Source organism: Eriocheir sinensis, chromosome 41 (genome assembly GCF_024679095.1).
Source record: "Eriocheir sinensis breed Jianghai 21 chromosome 41, ASM2467909v1, whole genome shotgun sequence".
In the NCBI taxonomy this organism is placed as follows: Eukaryota; Metazoa; Arthropoda; class Malacostraca; order Decapoda; family Varunidae; genus Eriocheir; species Eriocheir sinensis.
The window spans coordinates 6,629,372-6,641,666 of record NC_066549.1 but is presented as its reverse complement, the minus strand read 5'-3'; positions in this window follow the sequence as shown (position 1 = coordinate 6,641,666).

Genomic DNA, 12,295 nt, shown 5'->3' with positions numbered 1-12,295 from the left:
GGGATGGTTTCTAAATGGACGGGTGGATAGGGGAAGGGTTGGTAATGGGACTGGTGGATAGGGGAAGGATTGGTAATGGGACTGGTGGATAGGGGAAGGGTTGGTAATGGGACTGGTGGATAGTGGAAGGGTTGGTAATGGGACTGGTGGATAGGGGAAGGATTCGTAATGGGACTGGTGGAGAGGGGAAGGATTGGTAATGGGACTGGTGGATAAGGGAAGGGTTGGTAAGTGGACTGGTGGATAGGGGAAGGATTGGTAATGGGACTGGTGGATAGGGGAAGGGTTGGTAATGGGACTGGTGGATAGGGGAAGGGTTGGTAATGGGACTGGTGGATAGGGGAAGGATTGGTAATGGGACTGGTGGATAGGGGAAGGGTTGGTAATGGGACTGGTGGATAGAGGAAGGATTGGTAATGGGACTGGTGGATAGGGGAAGGGTTGGTAATGGGACTGGTGGATAGGGGAAGGATTGGTAATGGGACTGGTGGATACGGGAAGGATTGTTAATGGGACAGGTGGATAGGTGAAGGATTGGTAATGGGACTGGTGGATAGCGGAAGGATTGGTAATGGGACAGGTGGATAGGGGAAGGATTGGTAATGGGACTGGTGGATAGGGAAGGGTTGGTAATGGGAATAGTGGATAGGGGAAGGATTGGTAATGGGACTTGTTGATATGGGAAGGATTGGTAATGGGACTGGTGGATAGGGAAGGGTTGGTAATGGGACTGGTGGATAGGGAAGGCTGGTAATGGACTGGTGGATAGGAAGGATTGGTAATGGGACTGGTGGATAGGGGAAGGATTGGTAATGGGACTGGTGGATAGGGGAAGGATTGGTAATGGGACTGGTGGATAGGGGAAGGATTGGTAATGGGACTGGTGGATAAGGGATGGATTGGTAATGGGACTGGTGGATAGGGGAAGGATTGGTAATGGGACTGGTGGATAGGGTAAGGGTTGGTAATGGGACAGGTGGATAGTGGAAGGATTGGTAATGGGAAAGGTGGATAGGGAAGGGTTGGTAATGGGACTGGTGGATAGGGAAGGATTGGTAATGGACTGGTGGATAGGGGAAGGATTGGTAATGGACTGGTGGATAGGGAAGGATTGGTAATGGACTGGTGGATAGGGAAGGATTGGTAATGGGACTGGTGGATAGGGAAGGTTGGTAATGGGACTGGTGGATAGGGGAAGGATTGGTAATGGGACTGGTGGATAGGGAAGGATTGGTAATGGACTGGTGGATAGGGAAGGTTGGTAATGGGACTGGTGGATAGGGGAAGGATTGGTAATGGACTGGTGGATAGGGAAGGGTTGGTAATGGGACTGGTGGATAGGGAAGGGTTGGTAATGGGACTGGTGGATAGGGAAGGATTGGTAATGGGACTGGTGGATAGGGAAGGATTGGTAATGGACTGGTGGATAGGGAAGGGTTGGTAATGGGACTGGTGGATAGGGGAAGGTTGGTAATGGGACTGGTGGATAGGGGAAGGATTGGTAATGGGACTGGTGGATAGGGAAGGGTTGGTAATGGACTGGTGGATAGGGAAGGATTGGTAATGGGACTGGTGGATAGGGAAGGTTGGTAATGGGACTGGTGGATAGGGGAAGGGTTGGTAATGGGACTGGTGGATAGGGAAGGATTGGTAATGGGACTGGTGGATAGGGAAGGATTGGTAATGGGACTGGTGGATAGGGGAAGGTTGGTAATGGACTGGTGGATAGGGAAGGATTGGTAATGGGACTGGTGGATAGGGAAGGATTGGTAATGGGACTGGTGGATAGGGAAGGATTGGTAATGGGACTGGTGGATAGGGAAGGATTGGTAATGGGACTGGTGGATAGGGAAGGATTGGTAATGGGACTGGTGGATAGGGAAGGATTGGTAATGGGACTGGTGGATAGGGAAGGATTGGTAATGGGACTGGTGGATAGGGAAGGATTGGTAATGGGACAGGTGGATAGGGAAGGATTGGTAATGGGACTGGTGGATAGGGAAGGATTGGTAATGGACTGGTGGATAGGGAAGGATTGGTAATGGGACTGGTGGATAGGGGAAGGATTGGTAATGGGACTGGTGGATAGGGAAGGATTGGTAATGGGACTGGTGGATAGGGAAGGGTTGGTAATGGGACTGGTGGATAGGGAAGGTTGGTAATGGGACTGGTGGATAGGGAAGGATTGGTAATGGGACTGGTGGATAGGGGAAGGATTGGTAATGGGACTGGTGGATAGGGAAGGATTGGTAATGGGACTGGTGGATAGAGGGAAGGTTGGTAATGGGACTGGTGGATAGGGGAAGGATTGGTAATGGGACTGGTGGATAGGGAAGGATTGGTAATGGGACTGGTGGATAGGGAAGGATTGGTAATGGACTGGTGGATAGGGAAGGGTTGGTAATGGGACTGGTGGATAGGGAAGGGTTGGTAATGGGACTGGTGGATAGGGAAGGATTGGTAATGGGACTGGTGGATAGGGAAGGATTGGTAATGGACTGGTGGATAGGGAAGGCTGGTAATGGGACTGGTGGATAGGGAAGGGTTGGTAATGGACTGGTGGATAGGGTAAGGATTGGTAATTGGACAGGTGGATAGGGGAAGGATTGGTAATGGACTGGTGGATAGGGGAAGGGTTTGTAATGGGACTGGTGGATAGGGGAAGGGTTGGTAATTGGACTGGTGGATAGGGGAAGGATTTCTAATGGGACTGGTGGATAGGGTAAGGGTTGGTAAAGGTAGTGGTGGATAGGGAAGGATTAATGGGACTGGTGGATAGGGGAAGGATTGGTAATGGGACTGGTGGATAGGGAAGGATTGGTAATGGGACTGGTGGATAGGGAAGGGTTGGTAATGGACTGGTGGATAGGGAAGGATTGGTAATGGGACTGGTGGATAGGGAAGGATTGGTAATGGACTGGTGGATAGGGAAGGTTTGGTAATGGGAGTGGTGGTTAGGGTAAGGTTTGGTAATGGGACTGGTGGATAGGGGAAGGGTTGGTAATGGGACTGGTGGATAGGGGAAGGGTTGGTAAAGGGACTGGTGGATAGGGGAAGGATTGGTAAATGGACTGGTGTATAGGGAAGGCTGGTAATGGGACTGGTGGATAGGGAAGGCTGGTAATGGGACTGGTGGATAGGGAAGGATTGGTAATGGGACTGGTGGATAGGGAAGGATTGGTAATGGGACTGGTGGATAGGAAGGGTTGGTAATGGGACTGGTGGATAGGGGAAGGATTGGTAATGGGACTGGTGGATAGGGAAGGATTGGTAATGGGACTGGTGGATAGGGAAGGTTGGTAATGGGACTGGTGGATAGGGAAGGATTGGTAATGGGACTGGTGGATAGGGAAGGATTGGTAATGGGACTGGTGGATAGGGAAGGTTGGTAATGGGACTGGTGGATAGGGAAGGATTGGTAATGGACTGGTGGATAGGGAAGGGTTGGTAATGGGACTGGTGGATAGGGAAGGTTGGTAATGGGACTGGTGGATAGGGAAGGATTGGTAATGGGACTGGTGGATAGGGAAGGGCTGGTAATGGGACTGGTGGATAGGGAAGGATTGGTAATGGGACTGGTGGATAGGGGAAGGATTGGTAATGGGACTGGTGGATAGGGAAGGATTGGTAATGGGACTGGTGGATAGGGAAGGCTGGTAATGGGACTGGTGGATAGGGGAAGGGTTGGTAATGGACTGGTGGATAGGGAAGGATTGGTAATGGGACTGGTGGATAGGGAAGGATTGGTAATGGGACTGGTGGATAGGGGAAGGTTGGTAATGGACTGGTGGATAGGGAAGGATTGGTAATGGGACTGGTGGATAGGGAAGGATTGGTAATGGGACTGGTGGATAGGAAGGTTGGTAATGGGACTGGTGGATAGGGAAGGATTGGTAATGGGACTGGTGGATAGGGGAAGGGTTGGTAATGGACTGGTGGATAGGGGAAGGATTGGTAATGGGACTGGTGGATAGGGAAGGATTGGTAATGGGACTGGTGGATAGGGGAAGGATTGGTAATGGGACTGGTGGATAGGGAAGGATTGGTAATGGGACTGGTGGATAGGGGAAGGATTGGTAATGGGACTGGTGGATAGGGGAAGGATTGGTAATGGGACTGGTGGATAGGGAAGGATTGGTAATGGGACTGGTGGATAGGGAAGGGTTGGTAATGGGACTGGTGGATAGGGAAGGTTGGTAATGGGACCGGTGGATAGGGAAGGATTGGTAATGGGACTGGTGGATAGGGAAGGTTGGTAATGGACTGGTGGATAGGGAAGGATTGGTAATGGGACTGGTGGATAGGGAAGGTTGGTAATGGGACTGGTGGATAGGGAAGGATTGGTAATGGGACTGGTGGATAGGGAAGGATTGGTAATGGGACTGGTGGATAGGGAAGGATTGGTAATGGGACTGTGGATAGGGAAGGGTTGGTAATGGGACTGGTGGATAGGAAGGATTGGTAATGGACCGGTGGATAGGGAAGGATTGGTAATGGGACTGGTGGATAGGGAAGGATTGGCAATGGGACTGGTGGATAGGGAAGGCTGGTAATGGGACTGGTGGATAGGGGAAGGATTGGTAATGGGACTGGTGGATAGGGAAGGATTGGTAATGGACTGGTGGATAGGGAAGGGTTGGTAATGGGACTGGTGGATAGGAAGGATTGGTAATGGGACTGGTGGATAGGGGAAGGGTTGGTAATGGGACTGGTGGATAGGGAAGGATTGGTAATGGGACTGGTGGATAGGGAAGGATTGGTAATGGGACTGGTGGATAGGGAAGGATTGGTAATGACTGGTGGATAGGGAAGGATTGGTAATGGGACTGGTGGATAGGGAAGGGCTGGTAATGGGACTGGTGGATAGGGAAGGATTGGTAATGGGACTGGTGGATAGGGAAGGATTGGTAATGGGACCGGTGGATAGGGAAGGATTGGCAATGGGACTGGTGGATAGGGAAGGGTTGGTAATGGGACTGGTGGATAGGGGAAGGGTTGGTAATGGGACTGGTGGATAGGGAAGGATTGGTAATGGACTGGTGGATAGGGAAGGATTGGTAATGGACTGGTGGATAGGGAAGGGTTGGTAATGGGACTGGTGGATAGGGAAGGATTGGTAATGGGACTGGTGGATAGGGGAAGGCTGGTAATGGGACTGGTGGATAGGGAAGGTTGGTAATGGGACTGGTGGATAGGGAAGGATTGGTAATGGGACTGGTGGATAGGGGAAGGATTGGTAATGGGACTGGTGGATAGGGGAAGGATGGTAATGGACCGGTGGATAGGGAAGGATTGGTAATGGACTGGTGGATAGGGAAGGGGTTGGTAATGGGACTGGTGGATAGGGAAGGATTGGTAATGGGACTGGTGGATAGGGAAGGATTGGTACGGGACTGGTGGATAGGGAAGGATTGGTAATGGACTGGTGGATAGGGAAGGATTGGTAATGGGACTGGTGGATAGGGAAGGATTGGTAATGGGACTGGTGGATAGGGGAAGGATTGGTAATGGGACTGGTGGATAGGGGAAGGATTGGTTATGGGACTGGTGGATAGGGAAGGATTGGTAATGGGACTGGTGGATAGGGAAGGATTGGTAATGGGACTGGTGGATAGGGAAGGGTTGGTAATGGGACTGTGGATAGGGAAGGTTGGTAATGGGACTGGTGGATAGGGAAGGATTGGTAATGGGACTGGTGGATAGGGAAGGATTGGTAATGGGACTGGTGGATAGGGAAGGATTGGTAATGGACTGGTGGATAGGGAAGGATTGGTAATGGGACTGGTGGATAGGGAAGGTTGGTAATGGACCGGACTGGTGGATAGGGAAGGCTGGTACGGGACTGGTGGATAGGGAAGGGCTGGTAATGGACTGGTGGATAGGGAAGGATTGGTAATGGGACTGGTGGATAGGGAAGGATTGGTAATGGGACTGGTGGATAGAAGGGTTGGTAATGGACCGTGGATAGGGAAGGATGGTAATGGACTGGTGGATAGGGAAGGCTGGTAATGGGACTGGTGGATAGGGAAGGTTGGTAATGGACTGGTGGATAGGGAAGGATTGGTAATGGGACTGGTGGATAGGGGAAGGGTTGGTAATGGGACTGGTGGATAGGGAAGGATTGGTAATGGACTGGTGGATAGGGAAGGATTGGTAATGGGACTGGTGGATAGGGAAGGATTGGTAATGGGACTGGTGGATAGGGAAGGTTGGTAATGGGACTGTGGATAGGGAAGGATTGGTAATGGGACTGGTGGATAGGGGAAGGGTTGGTAATGGGACTGGTGGATAGGGAAGGTTGGTAATGGACTGGTGGATAGGGGAAGGATTGGTAATGGACTGGTGGATAGGGAAGGCTGGTAATGGACTGGTGGATAGAAGGATTGGTAATGGGACTGGTGGATAGGGAAGGGTTGGTAATGGGACTGGTGGATAGGGAAGGATTGGTAATGGGACTGGTGGATAGGGAAGGATTGGTAATGGGACTGGTGGATAGGGGAAGGATTGGTAATGGGACTGGTGGATAGGGGAAGGATTGGTACGGGACTGGTGGATAGGGAAGGATTGGTAATGGGACTGGTGGATAGGGAAGGATTGGTAATGGGACTGGTGGATAGGGAAGGATTGGTAATGGGACTGGTGGATAGGGGAAGGATTGGTAATGGGACTGGTGGATAGGGAAGGATTGGTAATGGGACTGGTGGATAGGGGAAGGATTGGTAATGGGACTGGTGATAGGGAAGGATTGGTAATGGGACTGGTGGATAGGGGAAGGTTGGTAATGGGACTGGTGGATAGGGAAGGATTGGTAATGGGACTGGTGGATAGGGAAGGCTGGTAATGGGACCGGTGGATAGGGAAGGATTGGTAATGGGACTGGTGGATAGGGGAAGGATTGGTAATGGGACTGGTGGATAGGGAAGGATTGGTAATGGGACTGGTGGATAGGGAAGGTTGGTAATGGGACTGGTGGATAGGGGAAGGATTGGTACGGGACTGGTGGATAGGGAAGGATTGGTAATGGACTGGTGGATAGGGAAGGCTGGTAATGGGACTGGTGGATAGGGAAGGCTGGTAATGGACTGGTGGATAGGGAAGGATTGGTACGGGACTGGTGGATAGGGAAGGTTGGTAATGGGACTGGTGGATAGGGGAAGGATTGGTAATGGGACTGGTGGATAGGGGAAGGATTGGTAATGGACTGGTGGATAGGGAAGGATTGGTAATGGGACTGGTGGATAGGGAAGGATTGGTAATGGGACTGGTGGATAGGGAAGGGCTGGTAATGGGACTGGTGGATAGGGAAGGATTGGTAATGGGACTGGTGGATAGGGGAAGGATTGGTAATGGGACTGGTGGATAGGGGAAGGATTGGTAATGGGACTGGTGGATAGGGAAGGTTGGTAATGGGACTGGTGGATAGGGAAGGATTGGTAATGGGACTGGTGGATAGGGAAGGATTGGTAATGGGACTGGTGGATAGGGAAGGATTGGTACGGGACTGGTGGATAGGGAAGGATTGGTAATGGGACTGGTGGATAGGGGAAGGATTGGTAATGGGACTGGTGGATAGGGGAAGGATTGGTAATGGGACTGGTGGATAGGGAAGGATTGGTAATGGGACTGGTGGATAGGGAAGGATTGGTAATGGGACTGGTGGATAGGAAGGATTGGTAATGGGACTGGTGGATAGGGGAAGGATTGGTAATGGGACTGGTGGATAGGGAAGGATTGGTAATGGACTGGTGGATAGGGAAGGATTGGTAATGGGACTGGTGGATAGGGAAGGATTGGTAATGGGACTGGTGGATAGGGAAGGCTGGTAATGGACTGGTGGATAGGGAAGATTGGCAATGGGACTGGTGGATAGGAAGGTTGGTAATGGGACTGGTGGATAGGGAAGGATTGGTAATGGGACTGGTGGATAGGGAAGGATTGGTAATGGACTGGTGGATAGGGGAAGGATTGGTAATGGACTGGTGGATAGGGAAGGATTGGTAATGGGACTGGTGGATAGGGGAAGGATTGGTAATGGGACTGGTGGATAGGGAAGGTTGGTAATGGGACTGGTGGATAGGGAAGGGTTGGTAATGGGACTGGTGGATAGGGAAGGATTGGTAATGGGACTGGTGGATAGGGAAGGATTGGTCATGGGACTGGTGGATAGGGGAAGGATTGGTAAATGGACTGGTGGATAGGGGAAGGATTGGTAATTGGACTGGTGGATAGGGAAGGGTTGGTAATGGGACTGGTGGATAGGGAAGGATTGGTAACGGGACTGGTGGATAGGGGAAGGATTGGTAAAGGGACTGGTGTATAGGGTAAGGATTGGTAATGGGACTGGTGGATAGGGGAAGGGTTGGTAATGGTACTGGTAGATAGGGGAAGGATTGGTAAATGGACTGGTGGATAGGGGAGGGATTGGTAAAGGGACTGATGGATAGGGGAAGGATTGATAATTGGACTGGTGGATAGAGGAAGGGTTGGTAATGGGACTGGTGGATAGGGAAGGATTGGTAATGGGACTGGTGGATAGGGAAGGATTGGTCATGGGACCGGTGAATAGGGAAAGGATTGGTAATGGACTGGTGGATAGGGGAAGGATTGGTATTGGAACTGGTGGATAGGGAAGGTTGGTAATGGGACTGGTGGATAGGGGAAGGATTGGTAATGGGACTGGTGGATAGGGAAGGATTGGTAATGGGACTGGTGGATAGGGGAAGGATTGGTAATGGTACTGGTGGATAGGGAAGGATTGGTAATGGGACTGGTGGATAGGGAAGGATTGGTAATGGACTGGTGGATAGGGAAGGGTTGGTAATGGGACTGGTGGATAGGGAAGGATTGGTAATGGGACTGGTGGATAGGGAAGGGTTGGTAATGGGACTGGTGGATAGGGAAGGATTGGTAATGGGACTGGTGGATAGGGAAGGATTGGTAATGGGACTGGTGGATAGGGGAAGGATTGGTAATGGGACTGGTGGATAGGGAAGGATTGGTATGGGACTGGTGGATAGGGAAGGATTGGTAATGGGACTGGTGGATAGGGAAGGATTGGTAATGGGACTGGTGGATAGGGAAGGATTGGTAATGGGACTGGTGGATAGGGAAGGATTGGTAATGGGACTGGTGGATAGGGGAAGGATTGGTAATGGGACTGGTGGATAGGGAAGGTTGGTAATGGACTGGTGGATAGGGGAAGGATTGGTAATGGGACTGGTGGATAGGGGAAGGATTGGTAATGGGACTGGTAGATACGGGAAGGGTTGGTAATGGGACTGGTGGATAGGGGAAGGATTGGTAATGGGACTGGTGGATAGGGGAAGGATTGGTAATGGGACTGGTGGATAGGGAAGGCTGGTAATGGGACTGGTGGATAGGGAAGGATTGGTAATGGGACTGGTGGATAGGGAAGGATTGGTAATGGGACTGGTGGATAGGGGAAGGATTGGGTAATGGGACTGGTGGATAGGGAAGGATTGGTAATGGGACTGGTGGATAGGAAGGGTTGGTAATGGACTGGTGGATAGGGAAGGTTTGGTAATGGGCCTGGTGGATTGGGGAAGGTTGGGTAATGGGACTGGTTGATACGGGAAGGGTTGGTAATGGGACTGGTGGATAGGGGAAGGATTGGTAATGGGACTGGTGGATAGGGGATGAGTTGGTAATGGGACTGGTGGATAGGTGGATAGGGAAGGATTGGTAATGGGACTGGTGGATAGGGAAGGATTGGTAATGGGACTGGTGGATAGGGAAGGGTTGGTAATGGGACTGGTGGATAGGGAAGGATTGGTAATGGGACTGGTGGATAGGGAAGGATTGGTAATGGGACTGGTGGATAGGGAAGGATTGGTAATGGGACTGGTGGATAGGGAAAGGTTGGTAATGGACTGGTGGATAGGAAGGGTTGGTAATGGGACTGGTGGATAGGGAAGGATTGGTAATGGGACTGGTGGATAGGGAAGGATTGGTAATGATGGTAATGGGACTGGTGGATAGGGAAGGATTGGTAATGGACTGGTGGATAGGGAAGGATTGGTAATGGGACTGGTGGATAGGGAAGGATTGGTATGGGACTGGTGGATAGGAAGGATTGGTAATGGGACTGGTGGATAGGGGATTGGTAATGGGACTGGTGGATAGGGAAGGATTGGTAATGGGACTGGTGGATAGGGAAGGATGGTAATGGGACTGGTGGATAGGGAAGGGTTGGTAATGGGACTGGTGGATAGGGAAGGTTGGTAATGGGACTGGTGGATAGGGAAGGATTGGTAATGGACTGGTGGATAGGGAAGGTTGGTAATGGGACTGGTGGATAGGGAAGGATTGGTAATGGGACTGGTGGATAGGGAAGGATTGGTAATGGGACTGGTGGATAGGGAAGGATTGGTAATGGGACTGGTGGATAGGGAAGGATTGGTAATGGGACTGGTGGATAGGGAAGGTTGGTAATGGGACTGGTGGATAGGGAAGGTTGGTAATGGGACTGGTGGATAGGGAAGGATTGGTAATGGGACTGGTGGATAGGGAAGGATTGGTAATGGGACTGGTGGATAGGGAAGGTTGGTAATGGGACTGGTGGATAGGGAAGGATTGGTAATGGGACTGGTGGATAGGGAAGGATTGGTAATGGGACTGGTGGATAGGGAAGGATTGGTAATGGGACTGGTGGATAGGGAAGGATTGGTAATGGGACTGGTGGATAGGGGAAGGTTGGTAATGGGACTGGTGGATAGGGAAGGGTTGGTAATGGGACTGGTGGATAGGGAAGGATTGGTAATGGGACTGGTGGATAGGGAAGGATTGGTAATGGGACTGGTGGATAGGGTTGGTAATGGGACTGGTGGATAGGGGAAGGATTGGTAATGGGACTGGTGGATAGGGAAGGATTGGTAATGGGACTGGTGGATAGGGAAGGATTGGTAATGGACTGGTGGATAGGGAAGGATTGGTAATGGGACTGGTGGATAGGGAAGGATTGGTAATGGACTGGTGGATAGGGGAAGGATTGGTAATGGGACTGGTGGATAGGAAGGATTGGTAATGGGACTGGTGGATAGGGAAGGATTGGTAATGGGACTGGTGGATAGGGGAAGGATTGGTAATGGGACTGGTGGATAGGGAAGGATTGGTAATGGGACTGGTGGATAGGGAAGGATTGGTAATGGACTGGTGGATAGGGAAGGGTTGGTAATGGGACAGGTGGATGGGGAAGGATTGGTGACGGGACTGGTGGATAGGGAAGGATTGGTAATGGGACTGGTGGATAGGGAAGGATTGGTAATGGACTGGTGGATAGGGAAGGTTGGTAATGGGACTGGTGGATAGGGAAGGATTGGTAATGGGACTGGTGGATAGGGAAGGATTGGTAATGGGACTGGTGGATAGGGAAGGATTGGTAATGGGACTGGTGGATAGGGAAGGATTGGTAATGGGACTGGTGGATAGGGGAAGGTTGGTAATGGGACTGGTGGATAGGGAAGGATTGGTAATGGGACTGGTGGATAGGGAAGGATTGGTAATGGACTGGTGGATAGGGAAGGATTGGTAATGGGACTGGTGGATAGGGAAGGGTTGGTAATGGGACTGGTGGATAGGGGAAGGATTGGTAATAGGACTGGTGGATAGGGGAAGGTTTGGTAATGTGACTGGTGGATAGGGAAGGATTGGTAATGGACTGGTGGATAGGGAAGGATTGGTAATGGGACTGGTGGATAGGGGAAGGATTGGTAATGGGACTGGTGGATAGGGAAGGATTGGTAATGGGACTGGTGGATAGGGAAGGATTGGACTGGTGGATAGGGTTGGTAATGGGACTGGTGGATAGGGAAGGATTGGTAATGGGACTGGTGGATAGGGGAAGGATTGGTAATGGGACTGGTGGATATAGGAAGGATTGGTAATGGGACTGGTGGATAGGGGAAGGATTGGTAATGGGACTGGTGGATAGGGAAGGATTGGTAATGGACTGGTGGATAGGGAAGGATTGGTAATGGGACTGGTGGATAGGGAAGGATTGGTAATGGGACATGTGGATAGGGGAAGGATTGATAATGGGACTGGTGGATAGGGGAAGGATTGGTAATGGGACTGGTGGATAGGGAAGGATTGGTAATGGGACTGGTGTATAGGGAAGGATTGGTAATGGGACTGGTGGATAGGGGAAGGATTGGTAATGGACTGGTGGATAGGGGAAGGATTGGTAATGGGACTGGTGGATAGGGAAGGATTGGTAATGGGACTGGTGGATAGGGAAGGATTGGTAATGGGACTGGTGGATAGGAAGGATTGGTAA